We start from the raw sequence: 13,509 nt of genomic DNA, 5'->3' as shown, positions 1-13,509 counted from the left end.
GTACGTGCTTTCTGCCGGCGTGCTACCGGACAGAGGAGTGTTTCTCCACGTGGTCCACAGGAGCCTACCGGGAGTAGGAAGTCTGCAGGCTGCTCCGGGTGTAAGGGGACCCCCTCTGACAGATCCAGACTGCAAGGCGAAGCTACCTGCCTACTTTCACTAGCCTGCCTCTATGGAGCTAATCTGCCTAGCGGAAACTACACGTAGAGCACAAACATCCACACAACAGCATCATGCTCAAAGATCTGAGCGCGCTGCCATGTTTGTGGGCGGGCGTTTTAAAGACTAAGCCCTGCCCACCGTCGCACCATTGGTGACGCCACCCGTGGACCAATCAGGCGTTGCCAGGTCACCGGGTCAGGTGGTTGCCAAACCACCAATCACGGTCCGCCAGGTCACGGGCATGCTCAGTGCGGCGCTTCTCGGACTTAGGCTGAAGTAGCCTAGTCTCTCTCTGCAACCTGTGCTTCATGTTGCTAGGCACAAATACACGAGATACTACTTGTACATCTCGTGCATTGGCTAGACTTTGGGACCGACGGCGATGCTGTGCAGCATCAGCCCTGGCTGGACCAGAATGGGAGACCACAGAATCCACTGATGACTCAGAACCCATTTCTGATCCAGCAAGTGCCCGGCACCTTACAGAGGGTATAGCTGGAGATGTTCTTTACCAGGTTAGGTGCCTTACCTGGGACCAGGTTGTCATCCTTTCTCCTCCTCAACCTCCTTGTAGGCCTGTATGTGGCCTCTGATGGTAAACCCTAAATTTGTGCATGAATTCATACAGTTAACTGGCTAGTAAATTGAGAAAAAGGCATATACCTAAAAAGAGATGCTATCTCTAAATTTTACAGATATGGGGTCTATGGATTCATGGCTCTGGTTTGACATCTAGGGAACTGAGGAAATTTTGCCTCGGCTTGCTTTAAGTTACGTTTATATAATGCCTCAAATTGAACTTGTTTGAAAATTAATTAAAATGTTATTAGCACTTCCACAAGTTATATGTATTTGGATTGACTATTGTTACTATGTTCAAATATTTGTTCATCTAATTATGCTGGCTTTGCAGAGCCAAGATGTATAAATAACTCATTTTTAATGCTTATTAAGGTTGGGGGGTGGAGAACTGTGTTTCTCCAATGTTTGTCTTGTTGTTTTTGTTTCCTCTTTTTTTGTGTGTAAATGTTTATAAAAATAAATAAAAACATTTGATTTAAAAAAATAATTCTGTGGGTGTACCCTGAGGTATTCTCGCTCAGTTTGTACATTTTGATTATGTACCTTGCCCTCTTACTTGGCAGGTATTGCCTTAAATTAAATTGGTGAATGTTGAAGTCATCTCTGGATGGACACTGCATTGTCGTTATAATGCAAAAAGTTAAAAATGGCCTCAAAGTGTATCCGGGTCATCATCATGCGGAAAACTGGAGGGTTATATAAAATTCCCACACTCCAATACTGCCGAAGTTCTGTCTTTTTCACTATCCACATGTAAAGCAGAAGGCCCCCAAATTTTATCATTTCTACATCATCTAAAGGCGTCCAATTAGTAAATGAGGGAGAGGGACTTTTGGAAAGAAATTGTTAGGCGTATAAATGAGTCTGGGTCATCTTGAGGTTTACAAAATGTTCAATGAAAAAGACTTTAAAAACGTCTGTCTGTGAGGCCTAATATAATAAAGTGAGGAGTTGCGCAACTGTTTGAGCAACAGGTGCACTGAAGAAACAACTCAAGTGTGAGAAAAAGACTTCAGCACACCACAAGTTAATGCGTCTTGAATAGGGTCTTTTTCAAGGTATATCTGCTGTGAACCAGGTTGCCAGAAACCAAGAATGCGGTTTATAACGCCATGGTGAGGCCGACTGTAAGAAATTGTTTTACTGATGAGGCCACAAAAACAGGACTCTGCGGCTCATAATCTTCAGGGGTTGGGGACCATAAGGAATGATTAACTGGGCGCTACCTCATTTTCTGTCCCAGGAGACATCTATGTGGGGTTTCATTCACACTAGACGAAGTGCATGAGGAGGAACAGTTAAAATAAGGAATGTGACATCCCGTTCTTCACTATCAGTTTAGAAGGCAAGGAAGGCATACGTCTTCTGCTAAATGCTCTGAGAAGAGCGGGCAAAGTATGTTTTATGTTATCATTCTTAATATTCCGGATATAAAAGAAACACCTAGGCAGGAGATATGAGAGGATAAAGGGGAAAGAGCTATATGAGCGTAATAAGTAGTGGTGTACTCAATATGAAAAAACAAGATTAGCGTCTGCTCTCCTGAGCTGGTTGTACAATGTAGGCACAACACTATGAATCACTTTAAATGGGTGGAAATCCTTTGAACGGCATGCAGCTCATCAGAGGACTGTGGAATAAGAGCTTTCCTAGCCCAAGGAAACTCCTCCACGTAAACGTCTGGTAAAAGAAAGGTATCCGAGGACGCTTCTGTTGGGGAGGGTGATACCAATACACAATTAAGGTGAAAAAAGGCTGCAAACTTGAAAAATTCTAGTATTTATTTGCTGCAATAGTGTTACATCACTGCAAGTGTAAATGAGTGCAAATGAAGAATACACATGAAATGGATCAAATGTAAAAACATGGTAGAAAATAAACATGCTAGATAGATTTGAACCGTTTAACAAACTTTTGCTCAACGCGTTTCAACTATTAAAGTTTTCATGAGGTGCCTAAAGTTATATTACCCATACAAACTATTTATTCCTAAATTTATTACTTCATTCTACTAAGAATTTCATTGGGTATAATTTACTTTAGGTATGTTTATAGAAAAAAATAAAAGTGGAGCAGTAAGTGGAGGGAACGTACTTGTTATTACACCGATTCTAAAGTTTCATTGAGTCCATCTGGATACAGGCTGCCCAGCCTGTATATCCGGTAGGACTACTTAGCATTGAGGACTCTTTTCCTACTTCTCATAGAAGGGGGAATCTGTTCTATAGGTGCGACATGTATTGAGTCAAAATTTTTGTGTATTAGGGTAATGTGTTTAGATAAACCTAGTTTTAGATATCCCTGTTTGACATTATGTCTATGGCCATTCATACAACTTCGTAGATATTGAGTTGTCTTGTCAACATATTGGAGCCCGCAGATTCATGTTACTACAAAGATGAAAAAATCTGAATTACGTGAAAGTTCTTGTGTATAATTACATAGTATTGTCCTTTTTTACTTTAATGTTTTTTTCCCCACTAATAGTGATGGTCGAGAACTAAAATGGTCAGGTGCTCGTTGCTCTAGTCGAGCACATTGGTATACTCGGGTGCTCGACCCGAGCAGCGAGCCCAATGTAAGTCTATGGGAAACTCGAGCATTTTTCAGGCAGCTCCCCCTGGCAGCCTGCAGAGGGCCAAAAATTGCCCAAATCGATGGGAACAGTGCTCAAATGGCATGGTAACAGCATAAGGAAGACCCCTGGAAGCATTTCTGACTCCCAGGTCACTGCTGTCAACAATGTCAGAGGTATTACTCCACTTTTACGGACTCACAATGAAACATACAAAAACAAATCCAAAATGTATTTTCCTTGGGAAATATGTTAAGGAACATCCTTTCCAGGGTAATGACTTGTATATAAGGCAAAATAAATAAATAACTAAAAACAAAACTACTCCTCCACACCATAGGCTATGTTCACACGTAGCGTTTTTGATGTGTTTTTGCACTTTTGCATTGCTTTCAACCGTGACAAATGCATTCACCGGGAAATGTCAGTTTAACATTTTACAACCTTATCTGGCCATGTGGTGTGACACATCATTAGACACATCCTGTTTTATTTATGAAGGAGTGACTCTGAAAGTCGCAAAGCTTATTTTTATAGGGCCATCAGGCGGCCTTTACTATTCTTAAAGGGCCAGCAGTTGGCCCTCACTATTCTTAGAGAGCCATCAGCCGACTATTCTTTGTTCTCATTACTAAAGAGTGAGTCTCCTACTGTTATTGCGTATGCAGTAGGTGGCTGGACCGCCAAAAATTTGGATCTACTCCAATGCTCCTTGGAAGAGACGTAGAGGAGGGCCTCCTGAAAATTTTTTTTTACCATTATTAGGAAGTGGGTCTCTAGTGTTGGACTATGCAGTGAATGCAAGGGTTGCCAAAAATTGGGAGGCAATCCAATGCCCCTTGGAAAAGACATGGAGGAGGGCCTCATAAAAAAATGTTCCCATTAGAAAGGAGCTGATATCCTTTACTTGTAATGCCCATGCACTAAGTGTTAGGGCTGACAAACATTTACCCCTGGGGGTATACATGAATATACTGTATGAAAAGTTTTTTTTTTATGGGCATCGGGTGTTGAATCACGGACCACAGTCACCATGGTGATATGGTGGTGGAGGATGAGGAGAAGGAGGACAATGGCAAATAGCCAAAATCAAAAAGCGTATACCCATGTGTGGGTGTGAAAAGCTGCATGGGAATACACCTCCCAAGAAAAGACACTGGATTTGAGTTTATGTTACGCTGCTATCAATCGGTGGTGTTGAGAAGTCAGGCTGACTCTTATAAAAATGAACAAGGGCTGGATTGGGCCAGTCAGCATTTTCAGTTGACAGGCGGATGCGCTTATCAGTTTTAATTCCACCAGTGGCACTAAAACCCACTCTGATAAAACGCTAGCGGCAGGGCAGCCAGGACCTCCAAGGCATAGAGAGCCAGTTCATTCCACGTGTCCAGCTTGGATAGCCAATAATTATAAGGCACAGAGGAATCACGAAGGACGTTGGTACAGTCGGTAAGGTACTCTGTCAGCATCTTCCCTAACTTAGCACTCATTGTGAGAGTACCCCGCACCTCAGAGCCTGTAAGATGGGAGCGTCTGAGAATACTGTTCCATAACTTTGACAATGTTCCTCTGCCTCTTCTGGATTGGAGTTCTCTCTGGCCTGTACTCCTTGGTTATTCAAAAAACTGTGACCTCTGCTGCTGGCATTTTCAGATAGGAATTTTTTTTAATAATTCCGCGACAAGGGCCTTCTGGTACTGCCCTTGATCAAACGGTATGACAGTTGTGCAGATAGCACCGTCTATAGTGCATGAAACTAGCTCCTGTTCTTCCTTCTCTTCCTAATTGTCACCCAAACAACATTGAGATGAGGCTGGGCTGTGTAATCAACCTGTATGGTTCCTTGCTCCATCTCATCATGCTCCACCTGCAATGCATCCTCTTTGATTGTGAGCAGAGAGCGTCATCGCCGCTCACCATCTTGGTAGAGTTCTCAAAGTTTTTCAAAATGGTACATATGTCTGACATCCATGTCCACTCCTGAGGTCTTATGTGTGGTGTCTGAACTGAATGCCAATGGACATGTTGATGCTGGGAGTCAACAACTGCCCTCTTCTGCTCACAAATCCTTCCCAACATCTGCAGTGTAGAGTTCCAATGCTTGGGGACATCACACACCAGTATGTGAGCCGGAAGCTGCAAACACTGCTGAAACATGGCAAGGGTGGCGGAAGCTGTAGGTGCACAGGCGGCGTACTTTAACAAACAGATCTGGCAGCTCCGGGTAGGATTTGAGAAACCGTTGAACCACGAGGTTAAGCACATGGGCCAGGCATGGTACGTGTGTGAGCTTGCCTCGCCTCACAGATGCCACAAGATTTAGGCCATTGTCACACACAACCATGCCTGGCTGTAGGTTCAGCGGTGTGAGCCACAGATCTGCCTGCTCTTACAAAGCTGTCCACAACTCTTCAGCATTGTGCGGTTTGTCACCTAAGCACATTAGCTTCAGCACAGCCTGTTGCCGCTAGGCTGAGGCAGTAGTTCCAGCTTGTGACTGATGTGGTCATTTCGGAGATGGAGGCTGAAGAGGAGGATGAGGTTCAGGAGCTGTAGACGCAACCCTGATTGACCCAGGGCCCGCAATCCTTGGCGTCTTGAGGGCATGTTCCGTTACAAGGCCCAACTGTGTCCTGGATTCTACTAGGGTAGCCCAGTGTGCCGTCCCTGCCCACATGCACTTGTCCATGTGTCCGTGGCTAGGTGTACTTTCTCAGTAACTGCGTTGTTGAGGGCACGGCTAATGTTTTGGGACACGTGCTTGTGTAATGCTGGGACAGTGCAGCGGGAGAAATAGTGGCGGCTGTTGACCGAGTATCAAGGGGCGGCTGCCGCCATCAGGTTGCGGAATGCTTCCATCTCCATGAGTCTTAAAGGCAACATTTCGTGCGCAAGCAGTTGCGAAATGTGAGAATTTAGTAGTGTGGCCCATGCGGTATTGGCTTCGTATTTGCGCTTGCGTTCCAAGGACTGGGGTACGGACAACTGAATGCTGCACTGGGAGAAGGACGTGGACGTGCTTCCTGATGCTGCTACTTGAGTGTGCAAAGACAGGTCCAGGGCAGAAGGCATCTTCGCATGCACCATGGACAGGGGATTGGCTTGCATGCACAATAGCGGACGAAGCAGTGGTGCCACCCGCAGACTCTGTTCCTGGACCCTGGGGTTTGGCCCACTTTGTCGGGTACTTTGCTGCCATGTGCCTGATCATGCTGGTGGTGGTCAGGCTGGTAGTTTTGCCACTCCTGCTGATGCTGGCCAGGTAGGTGGTGCAATTGGCCTTTTTGGGGTTATCGGCAGAGTCTTTAAAAAACAACCAGACTCGGGAAGATTTAACATTAATACTGACAGTTTCCTTCCTGTTGGTGTTAAGCGGAACGGTTGTCTGCCTTCTGTCTGCGGCCACCACACTACTTCTTCCTGCCTGTTGTGGTGCTCTGCTCCCCCCCTCATCCCCCACCCTGTGTGCTGCTGTCCTCCTGCCAGGTTGGGTCAGTTATTATATCATTCACTATCTCGTCTTCCACTTCCGCACCCTGGTCCTCCTTCTGACTTTCTGGCAATTGTATCTCATCATCGTCCACTTCTTGTGACACTTTCCCACCGTCGCCTTCGTGTGATCATGGCTGCTCAAATATTTTTGCATCGCTACATGCGATCTCCTTTTGCCCCTCTTCAAGTGGACCTAGCGAGAGGCCCGAATCTATAAATGGAAAAGTGAACAGCTCTTCAGAATGTCCAAGTGTGGGATCAGTTGTCTCCAGGCACTTGGCATGGTGGGAGGAAGGAGGATCAGGGTGAGAAATATGCAGTCCAGACTCACGGCTACTGAGAATTGACCGTGTGGAAGACAGGGTGGTGGTGGCGGCATATTGACTGGAAGCTTTATCCGCTATCCAACCAACAACCTTTTGGCACTGCTCTGGGTTCAATAGTGGTGTGCTGCGGTCTTCTAGGAATTGGGACAGGAAGGTCGGTCAAGAAGATGTGGGTGTTTGTTGTGGCACAATTTCAGCTTGCTCGCGGCCTCTGTATGCACCATCACGTCCAGTTCCCCGTCACTTACCACGTGCCTTGCTCATTTTAAACGGAGGACAATATCTTCCATGCTCACTAAAAATGGCTGAATTTGGAGCGAAGTTATATATGATCCATGTGACAGACAAACCACAGTTTTAAATACCTGGCCTGGAGGTAACTATTTTGAACAGCAAACCAGTGTCAAAAACTTTGCTGATGCACTGAAATTTTTTTTTTTAATGGAGGCCAGAAATGGCAGAATTTTCTGAAAAAGTATATGTGATTCGTGTGACGGAGAAACCACAGTTGTAAATAGCTGGCCTGTAGATAACTGTTTTTAACAGCGCCTACCTTGTGTCAATCAGTTCACTGACACACTGCAACAACATTTAAATGGAGGCCAGAAATGGCTGAATTTGGAGCAAACTTATATGTGATCCGTGTGATTGAGAACCACAGTTTTAAATACCTGGCCTGTAATTAACAGCAAACTGATGTCAATAGCTTCACTGACATACTGCAGCAAAATTTTAATGGATGCCAGAAAATGGCAATATTTTCAGCGCAATTATATGTGATCCGTGTGACGGACAAACCACAGTTTTAAATAGCTGGCCTGTAGGTAACTATTTTTAACATCGCCGACCTCGTGTCAATCAGTTCACTGACTCGCTGCAACAAAATTTAAATGGAGGCCAGAAATGGCAATATTTTCAGCGCAATTATATGTGATCCGTGTGACAGACAAACCACAGTTTTAAATAACTGGATTTTTAGCGCTGTAATATGGAAAGGACCTGGCTGTATTCTGCAGTGCCATCAAGAAAATGGCGCAGAAAAACGGTGTTCTGGATTGCTTTTTTTTTTTTTTCTCGTAGTTGTAAACTCATTTTCCAGTTTTGGTCAGGAACTATCAAGTAGGTCGTCCAGTTTTCTCAAACCAGCTTCGAGTCGAGTTGCATCCTCTTCCTTTTCTTCTTGGTCAGGCGTGGATCGATCCTTGGTCTTCAAGGTTGTTTCCTTGGAATACAAGATTGATGCATGATCACTTTTTGGTATATGGCTGTCTTCTTGCACATCTGACTCCCTTTCCTTCATTAGATTTAGGTGTAAGTTTTCTCTATTTCTTGTGCTGTCTACGGCGTTTTGCATGTCCAGGATGTCCGCAGGTATATTAGCCATGGCTCGATCATGGTCTTCTCTCGTGTATCCCATTTTTCGGAGTACATGATCACTTGCTTGCAGGGATTTGGCGACGTTAAGGCTCTTCCCTACAGAGAACCATTTCTTGTCAGCAATATCCATATTGTAGTTTAATCCAATCAATGTTGGACTGGTCTGAGTCCCATGTCCAAGGGCAAAACTATATAAACTCACATACTTGGATGGAGTAAAGCACTCCGCATTTCGGTCCCCCGTGAAGTGGTAATAGGCGGAAGCTGGTAAATTCTCCTCATGTTGCTCTGCGCAATTTGCAAGGACAAGAAGGTCTCTATGTAGAGCAGGTGACGCCAAAGGCGGGGACCCAGAATATGCTCCATTTTGGGCTGCCATCATAAATGCGGTAAGGCCTTGGTTCATGATAAAAGTATCCATCATCTGAATCACTTTTCTGAACTTAGTAGCTCCAGTTGGGCCGGACTTCAGGGCGATAAGGACCCGAGCAATTAGCCTCCTCACAGGGATCTGATGTCTCACATATGCACAGAAGTTGTGTATTCGTTCAAGTGTTAGTGAGTTTCTCTTATTTACACCCAGATCCTGAGCAGCTCTCTGCACCCTTGATGAATATGCCTGGGTAGCCTGATCAGGGTTTGTAACCACTATTAACACCCAGATCCTGAGCAGCTCTCTGCACCCTTGATGAACATGCCTGGGTAGCGTGATCAGGGTTTGTAACCACCTTGGCCACACAAAGCCAATAGTGTCAGACCAAGTCGATTGCATCGGCCTCTCTAGCCTTGCAATCCTCTACATCCTCAAGCTGATCTTCTCTAATTTGGATCTCAGAAAACCTTGCTTCAAAATGGGCCTGAACAGAAGTCCTAACCTCTCCCCTTCTTGTGCAAGTCAATGTCTGTTTCTTTGACTTCCCTGAACTCTGAATCATGGCAATCTCACTGAAATTTATTCTCAGACCACTGTCCTTTGATAGTTCAATTAAGTCTGTGGTCTTGTTAAATAGAACATGAAAGAAAAAAGATATTAAGGCGCTCATCCGATTCTCCTCATCACACATGGTGTCATTCCACACTGTGTAGAATAGTCCAAGAGCCATTCCTCGTGCTAAAGGTGGCAATGCCTGAATTGAAAAATACTCAACGTTTGAGTACTCCTGTGAAGCTAAAATGCTAGTGATTGTTGCACTCTTTCTTTTGTGATCCCCTAAGTGGAGACGATTTAACGCAACAAAGCTTGGATTCTGAGAATGAAGCATGGTGACCCAGTTCCAGTACCACCTCCTCAGTTAGCTTTTTCTCCTTCCCTGGATTGCTTTTTAAGCAAATAATAAGGACTTAGATCCAAAACAAATTATTTCTGGCCCCTGAGACCTGGACCTATGTCTAAAAATGTCTAACAGCAGCAGAGAGAACTGAAATGAAGCCTCTTGTGGTATATGTATTGCAGTCTGCCATATACACTGCCTGCCTGCCTATATACACTGCCTGCCTGCCTATATACACTGCCTGCCTGATATCTCTGCCGATGGATTAGTCCTCAGGACTGTTTGTTGAGATGGATATGTGTAATATTCTTCTGTTCTACCTACACTACCTAATTAGCAAGCGAACCTCTCCCTACACTGTCTGATTGCTGAGTAGACTCACGAGGACAGAGCCTGCCAGGTCTGATATAGATTTGGTGACGCTGTGCGACCAGTCAATCACTGTAATGCCACAACCAACATGGCTGCGGCATTACAGTGAGTGGCAGGAAATCATTGGCTCTGTAAAGAGCGCCAAACATGCAGGGGAGGGCACCCGAACATCCGCCCGAGTATCTCGCAAGTACACGGCGAGCATCTCGAGTATTGAGTTGCTCGGTTGAGTACCGAGTACTTGCAAGTATGCTAGCTCATCACTTCCCACTATCATTAATTTTACAACAATGACATCGTTTTTTGCCACATTTCACCACTCCTATTTTGTCATTCCTACATTGTCTATCATTGCTTGATTTATCTATTTTCCGAGGTAGTCTCTGTGCTATACTGTTTTTTTTTCTTGTCCCCCTCCAAAACACAATCTAAGGCGTCTGAGAAATACATTTTAAATTTATTTTAACCCTCCGTCACATACAATGTCGGTTCTAACGAGTTCACATGCAATGTGACTGTCAGGCGCAGGCTAGAAAAATACCCATAATATCTAATGTTTGCAATTTCAGTGCTCTAAAAGTGACCAGTGACCTTCATAGGGATGTAATAAAAGAGACTACACATAATCAGTTGCAAAAAAACCCCATTTACTTAACATAAAACTAATAACTCTGAAATACAAACATTTCAAAACTCCCGCCAAATAGTGCCCAGTTCGACTCTGTCAAAAAACTCTACAAAGAAAATTTATGGAAACAAACTTAATTTTAATGTACCTTAAGTACTATTAAACACATATTCAATCAGAATTAGATCCTGAAGTTTCCCCAGAAAAATTACACTTGCAGAGCAAAGAGCAAGAATTACACATCATTTTTGCATGTGTCACGCAGATTGCATTATGACATTTGTGACATTCATAATTAGAAAGCCTTCTGATTCCGCTTTCCGTAGTGCAGGTGGTGCATCTCCTTCTTTTGGGAGGTGGTGCAGGTGGTGCATCTCCTTCTTTTGGGAGGTGGTGCAGGTGGTGAATTTTCACTATCATCTTCTGGGCGGAATCTTTTGAGCTGAACTTGAAAGCGAGAGGGGATACCTATTGTTTTCATACTTCTCCTGCGTAGCTCTCCAAGCACTAGTTCATGGGCCAATTTTTTCAGATAGAATCGTCTACGGAGTGGTTCAAGCTTGTTTTCAAGGTAAATGACTTGTGAATTTATACCACCCAAATTCAACATAGCAAAAAATATGACCATTGGCCAGCGTTTGGTGTTTCTGCTGACGTTGAAAGTTGAGCACATCTGATCAGCTGTATCAACACCCCCTTTGGTTGCATTATAAAATGTAATTATCTCCGGGTTTTTTTGTGCCTCAGTCCCAGGATCGATGGCATCATCATCATGAAGTGTTGATAGAAGAAGTACAATTTTTTTTGCTTGTGGTACATAGGAAACCAAAACCTTTCCATTATGGAATGCAAACATACTTCTGTACTGTTGTCTCCCTTTCACACTTACAAACTGTGTAGGCAATTCTTTTTTATTTTTTCTTACAGTTCCGACATATGAAAGCTTCTGCATTTTCAGATAATCAATCAGATCACAATTTGAAAACCAATTGTCAGCTGTTATATTGCGATCCGATCCAAATAAGGGCTCAGCCAGTCTATTTACAACATCACTGGGTTTGTTGCTGACACAGTAAGGACCTTCTGGTTGTTTTCCTGCATAAACTTCCAGGTTGTAAGTGTAGGTCTTACTGGCATCAACAAGGGCATACATTTTTATTCCATATTTGTTAGGCTTTGATGGAATATATTGACGAAAGGCATATTTACCACGAAAACCAGGGAGCATTTCGTCAATAGTGAGATTCTCCCCAGGCAATAGCTTTTTTTACAGTTTTCAACAAATTTTTGGAATATATCACGAATTGGAGCAAGTCGGTCATGTGTTTTACGTTCGGTTCGGGTAGTTCTGTCAAAACGAAGGCAATGAATTAGAAGCTTGAATCTGTTTATGAACATAACAAGGCCAAATTTTTCAACTCCATCCCCATCTTTACTCCAAAGTTCCTCCAAACTTTGTCTATTTGCCCTATAAGCTCCTGCAAGGTATAATAATCAAAAAAAAGCACGCAGTTCTATTTCATCTGTGGCCTTGATGGTTCTGCTGCAGATGATCTTGTCCTTTATAATGTCTATATATTGGTTGGTATATGTGACAATAGAGTCCAGAATGTCATCTGTGAATAAACTATTCCAGCATTCAACTGCAGTTTTTGCATTACTTGCAGTTCCTATAACTGCAGGAAGGTGAGTAATAATGTTTTGAGGTTGACGTTTTTTCTGGAGTGGCTTCTTGTTCCATTGTTTTTTTTTATCTTTTCCCATATAATAAGATTCTACATCTTCATCCTCATCACTGTCACCATCTTGGTCTGTTTCAGAATCCACTTCACATACTTCCACCTCATCATGAGAATCAATCTCACTTTCCTCTCCTAAATCCTCATTCAGTGTGGGGTCTGCATCATCTAACAGCATGTTTGTTACTTCCTCAACATCAAGGTTTTTTGATAAATTGGACATTTTCCTCTCCATTTCAGCAGATAATCTGAAGCAAGAGAAGGAATATGTGTTAGGGAACTACTGTATATGCATGAGCAGCACACTTTCTTTTTTAATCTGCCTTATTTCTATGAAATAGCCTCACACTTTGCGCTATACATTCATAAAACAAGCTAAATAAACAATTGTGATGAATAAAAACATAAAATACCAACCTTATTGAGTGTGACGTGTTCACATACAATGAGCCTGAGAGATTAGCGCAGTTATATCTGTCCTCCTGAAGCTCTGCAATCCAACTGTGGTATGAGGTTTCACAGAGCTGCTAGAGACAGGAGACTACCTGGAGAGAGGGGATTTCCTCACAATCTGGTGAGTAAGGAGAAATGAAAGTAAAAGAGATGTGCCTGTCAGGCCTATTGTATGTGACGGAGGGTTAATTGGATCCTTTTTAAGAAGATTCCAGTATTTTTTGAAAATGTTGCAGATAGTGTGATTGCCCTTATTAAATGAAATGACAAAACTATATTTCTAGTTTGATGTGTCTCACTTCTTGTGAATCTTTCTGGGCATTTAGTCAGACAATCATTTTGTGTTGTATTAAGATTATGTTCATGGGCTGATCTAAGTAATGTCTTTGAATATCGTTTTTCCTTGAATTTGGAGAATATCTTGGATTGATGTATATACTCTGTAGTGGATGCACAGTTGCATCTAATTAGTCGGAACTGGCTCGACCGTATATATCTTTGTCATTTGGGATAATGTGAACTATAATAGTCC

This window comes from Phyllobates terribilis, unplaced genomic scaffold (genome assembly GCF_046119375.1).
Source record: "Phyllobates terribilis strain yellow unplaced genomic scaffold, ASM4611937v1 Scaffold_449__1_contigs__length_1482836, whole genome shotgun sequence".
In the NCBI taxonomy this organism is placed as follows: domain Eukaryota; kingdom Metazoa; phylum Chordata; class Amphibia; order Anura; family Dendrobatidae; genus Phyllobates; species Phyllobates terribilis.
The sequence above is the reverse complement of the archived record's forward strand: the minus strand, read 5'-3'. Positions refer to the sequence as shown.